Here is a 5,879-nt window from a genome sequence, read left to right as displayed (position 1 = left end):
AGTCATGAATATTGTAATCCTGGTGTCCACTCAAAATTTTTGTATGAAATGTGCCAAGTGCTTCATTTTTATGTATAGGCGGCAATGTTCTTTTTGTAAGTATCTATATTTCTAAGAGAATTAAGAGTTTCTAAGAGTTTAATTTTGTTCTAGGGTGAGTCAGTCATGATACCATCGGAGACTCTAGTGCTGCTGGCTGAAACGAAGGTAGTTTTAAGCAGCATTGTTCAAAGAGGGGGGGCACTTAGCCACTCATTTGGCCACCTTTGTGCAGAAGTGCCATTGTCTGAGTCAAGTCCTCTCTGGGCACCTCAGTTTCATAAGAAGATGACAGCTTACTTTTGGCTTGGTCAGCTGTTCAGGCATGGGGAACTGCATTTAGCCTGCAACCCAGAATAATAATAATCTGGGTACTTGCAAGAGGGATTCACCATTGCTCAGTCTTACTGATAGCTTGGTTGAAAGAAAGAGTATATATGCAGATTTGCCCAAAGGATTTGCAGTCCGTTTAAAAATTTGATTGCTGGTTTAGGCCAGGTAAGCAGAGAACGTCACTCCATTTCTGAATTGCTTTTGCCAACTTGCACTTTGACATTACGTCACTTGACTACTTTGAGGGTGTTAAAAGAAATAGTCTTATGAGATGCATTGTCACACTATAAGGCTGCTTTGGAGGTGAAGTTTACTATCTCACACAGTGTACTACCTTTCAGATCCACGTGAAAAACATTTCTTTATTCTTTGTGTCAGGAAGAGGTTGTGCTTCTTCTAAGGAACTGGTGGGTTTTATCTTATGGACACTGAGAAGCATATAATTGTTCATGTTTTCCTTCCTGGTATACTGATAGAATTCCCGATTTTTGGCTCATGTCTAGCAAATAAATAGGTGTCAGACATTCTTCCTTTCTTCTTCCCTCCACCCTTTCTCCCCTCCTTCCTCTCTTTCTTCTTTTTTTTCTGCTAATTTCATTCATTCTTACATTTCTTACTTGCATGTCCCCCACTTCTTCCATTTATTCCTGTTTTAAAATTTGGTTTTCTTGGGGAGCCTGGGTTGCTCAGTCAGTTGAGCATCTGACTCTTGATTTCATCTCAGGTCATGATCCCAGGATCATGAGATCAAGCCCTGAGTGGGGCTCCATACTGAGTGTGGAACCTGCTTGAGATTCTCTCTCTCTCTCTCTCTCTCTCTCTCTCTCTCTCTCTCTCTCTCTCCCTCTCTCTCCCCCTCTGCCCCTCCCATGCTCGCACATGCACACTCGCTGTCTCTCGCTCTTCTTCTGCCCCTCTCCCCCACTCGCGCTTGTTCTATCTAAAATAAAAACATAAAATGAAATTTGGTTTTCTTAGGTTTGTGGCATTGCATGAATTTTTGCTAAATGTTTCATATTCTTGGTGGTAGAAGGCAGGACATGCGTGCATATATATAAGCAAGAACACATAAGAGGAAACATTTTGCCTGTAGCACTTCAAAGTAAAACATTTTTTCTGTTGCTTGATATAAGTGAGTTTAGAGTAGGAGTTCCTTTGAAAATATGTCCTCAACATGACTCTTAATATTAGAGGAAATGTTTTTAACCTTTTTTTCCCTCTCTCTTGAGTTAGCTTTACTTTGGCTTAGAAGTGTTTTTGGTTGAGAAAGAAAGTCTGCAATTGATAGTTCTCACTGCAGTGTTTGCAATTAAAGTAGAAGCTTGGGAAGAGGGAGTTGGGGAATGTGTAAAGAAGATTTTCCTCTTTCTTTTTTTCTCCTTTAAGTTTTAACACCAAATCATATTTCTTCTGACCTTAAAGTGTTGGTTTGAAATTATCAGGCAATCTAAGTGCTATCATTTAAAATGCTTTTCTTTTATAATCAGAGAAATTAATAACAAACAAATATCTGAGCTAGAACATTTATTAAATTCTGATGTCTAGCCCTTTCAAACTTAATCATGGACTAAGTTAATGTTAACAATACACATAGTTGCATAGGATTTGTTATAAGAGATCTTGGAGAAGATGAATAATTTTTTTTATGAATCCAGAGATATTTTTTTCCCTGATATTTTTAGGGATTGCTATAAGACTTTGAGGAAATGGGCATGTTTTGAACAATGAAGAAGTGAAATAAGGTAGAAGAATCCTAGTCAATTAGGAATTTGTTCCCCTGGCACCCAGAGAGATTCTAAAAGAACCCAAGGGAATACTGGCTTTCTTAGTGGAGTGGTAAGCAAGTAGGGGAGGACTTTCTTCATTCATTTATTGCCATTCTATCTCATCATAGAGACTAAAGTGAAGCTGGGGGAAGATGACAGCTTTGAGCCAGAAGAGGGGACTTGGGCTGGATCTACCTTCCCTGACCAATCTGACCAGGCATTGTGCCCAAGACAACTGCTCAGCTCTCATTTTTTCTAGATCCACGAGAGGGGCAAGGCTTCCTTTACCTGTGGCTGAGCTCTCTGTGTCTCTGTTGTATAGAATCAGTGCTGATGGGGAGAAGAATCTCCAGCGGGGGTGGGGAGTGTCACATGGTCCCCAACACACATACACAGCAGAGAAATTGTCACATTAGGTTTATCTATCTGACCATTAGGGAACCTGGAACAGATATCCCTCTACCCCAAATGTTGAGGATGCAGAAATTAGAGGCTGGGAGTACTAGAGCCGGCAGGAATAACATTTATGTAAAGCACATTTCATTTATAAGGACATAAAATATCTATTTAGGAAAGCACATGGCTGAGATAATATTCTGAGATATACATATCTTTTATTCTTCCTGTATTTCCCATTTTTTTTTCTCCTGAGGAGTCAAATGGATAATGTGCTCTTTTGTGCTTATTGTCCCAGGGGATGAATGCAGCAGGCCAACTAGCAGAGTGTTGTATGCTGAATATCTCCCTTCCTGGCTTTTGTTTCCTCAAGACTTAATCCCAGAGTTAGCATATTTGTAGGTCCACATAGTGTCTCATGCAGGAGGGAGGAAAGTAGAGCCTTATCTCAGGCTAGTGAGAGAGGGAGAGAGAGTCCTCTGATGTCTCCCATGGTGCCAGCCAATTCACAGAGGGTGGGAGGAAGGGGTGGGGGGTGGGGGGCTCTGAGATTCTTACCTTTTCTCACACAGCTAGTTGATAAGACATTTATCATCCCTTTCTTAGGACTTGTTAGTCCACAAGTTCACTTGCACCTTCAGAATCTTTTGCAAGGCTGCCTGTGATCCTGTGTGTCTTTCTACTGCACACAGCTATTTTCTCTCGGTGGCTTTGCTGTTTATCCCATTGGTCCTACTGGCAAGTAGAGCAAAGCTCTTCTGACTCTGCAGACCCACAGAACTCTGTCTGTCTCTCTCTTCTTTCCATTCAAGAGAAATCCCACCCTTTTTTCCTGGGAGGATTCTCTTTGCCTTCATGTTTCTGGCTAATACAGTGTCATTGTTTGAAAATCCTCTTCTTTTAACCTCCTCTAGGAGCTCCAAAGCTTAGGCTTTGAAGATAATAGGAAGATTGTAGGCTGCTTTCCTCCTTTTTTCCATATCTATTTTGAGCAAAGAGCACAGTTTGGTTGCTTACTTGAATTAAGGGAAGAGAAAGGGGAAAATGCAGGTAGAAAAAAATTTGCAGACCAATATTTCAAAATATTGCCCTAACCAAATGGGGCATTGTGAAGTATGTACATAAGGTGAGTAGATAAATCACAGGGAATTTGGCATATATTTACTGACCCCATCTCTCCTGGAACTATTGGAAATATAGACTTCCCTTTCTTTCCACCAAGGCCTTGTGTATTCTTTTTAAAACTTTTTTTTTTTTAATGTTTATTTATTCTTGAGAGAGAGACAGAATGTGAGCCGAGGAAGGGTAGAGAGAGAGGGAGACATAGAATCCGAAGCAGGCTGTAAGCTCCAAGCTGTCAGCAGAGCCCGATATGGGGCTTGAACTCACTGAACGTGAGATCATGACCTGAGCTGAAGTCAGTTGCTTAACCGACTGAGCCACCAGGCGCCCCAAGGCCTTGTATGTTCTCAGTATTTTTTCAAGTTGGGTGATATTGAAGTATTTCAAACCCTTAGTAAGTAAATGTAGAAGTTACTAAAGACCATGAAGCCAATATGTTTACAGTTTGCAATCTATAGGCCTGCTAGTTTACAAATAATATGTGGAATGAAGAGGAAAAAGGAACAGGACAGAAAATGGGGGTAGGGGAATGCCATTCCCTCCATATTTTGGGAGGATGCAAGGTTTAATCTCTTCTTAATGTGAAAGAGCTACTAAATTGTGTCTTATATTTACAATGACTTTTCATGAGTAGCCTATAGCCCCTTATAATTTCTGATCTGTACTCTTTTGTATTTAACTTTTGATTTTTTGAGATTTTTTTTTTCAATTTTGAGTTTCTATTGAATCTAGGTTTCATATATTAGTTTTACTTGAAAGGTTTGATTTAGTCCTTTACCCGAGGACTAAGCTTTGATGTAAAGCTGGGTTCTTTGTGAAGTCTATTCCTCCTTCATAGATCAGCTCCTTTTGTTTATACCTGGGCATTCAATGTGCCTGATGACCCACTGAGCCATATAAAGAAAGGGTCTCTGAAAAGTAGAAAAAATGACTGCACTGGCAGCTCCTGAAATACTCCCCCAGATTGTGGCTGAAGCAATTTAAATTGTCCCTACCACACTGCCCATAGTTGATGTACCTCTGAGAAGGCTGCCTTCCCAAGAACTGGCACTGGCACTGCTGTGGTTTGGGTTAATGTGATCTTGGTGAGGGTATGTTCCTGTTTTTTAGCGTGTTCAATTCCTTCTGTATTCTGAAAGAGGTGAGGGATGCCTGATGATCAGTTGATCTGGGAGGGGGCCTTGCCAAAATGATTCTATGTGTGCGTCCAGCAGAACTCTTGATGTCTGCCGTGTGCAATGGCCAGGCGGGCACGAATCCCAGGGCACTTTTTAATTAGAATGGCTGTTCAAACAGTAAGCATGATTTCAGTTTTCATTTTCCTCTAACTATACTCCAGGCCTTTGCTCTCCAAGTAGGAGAAAGAATCGTTTATTTTTCAATATTGAATTCTCTTTCTGTTTGAAAACAGCCCATAGGATGTTTTAAAGAAATTCAGGAAAATGAGAATGGTTGACTCAATTATCTGTAGTAGAGTAAATGAGCAGATTATGAAAAACAAAGGAAGCTCTTTTGATCCTATCACTACTGTAGGCTTACCATCAAACATACCTTCTCCTCTTATACAAAAGCTTGTCAGGTAAGCAGATTCTATTTGTCTCCCAAGCACTCAAGGGTATTTTAAGAAAAGAGGTCAATTGAAAGGATCTTTAAAAAGAAACTCCAGTGTTTGTTTCTCTATCCATGCTGACCTCAGGCCTACTTTTCTGCCTATTGTAGAACAAATTGGATTACAAGTTCAGATTCCAGCGGTCTGATTCTTACTAGCCAGCTCATCTTGAGCAGGTTGTTTACCCACTCTTCTCAACTGTAAAATGGGAATAATGATAATGGATTAAATGAGGTATTACTTGTTATAATGATAATGGATTAAATGAGGTAGCCTGGCACCAGGTTAACTATGAGCACTGTTACCCACTAGACTCTTCCTTTAGATTTCCTCACAGTCTGGTAGCCTCCCTGTACCTGATTTCACTCTTGTGTCTCAGATCCAGGTGTGAAAGGGGAGAAAAATATTCAGTGTGATCTTATGATCAGTTTTAGTATTTCTGTGAGTTTTTATGCCTACTACTGCTGAATTGCATTTGTGTAGATTCAACTGGTTACAAAGAAATTTTACCTTCTTTATAGAGTTTTATCCTCACAATAATCCTGTGGCATTAAGAACTGGTAGGAGGTAAAGTCAGCAAGATGTTGGGATAGGAGTTTTCTAGTGTTATCCCC

Source organism: Panthera leo, chromosome B3 (assembly GCF_018350215.1).
Source record: "Panthera leo isolate Ple1 chromosome B3, P.leo_Ple1_pat1.1, whole genome shotgun sequence".
NCBI classification, from domain to species: domain Eukaryota; kingdom Metazoa; phylum Chordata; class Mammalia; order Carnivora; family Felidae; genus Panthera; species Panthera leo.
This window is presented reverse-complemented; position numbering follows the sequence as displayed.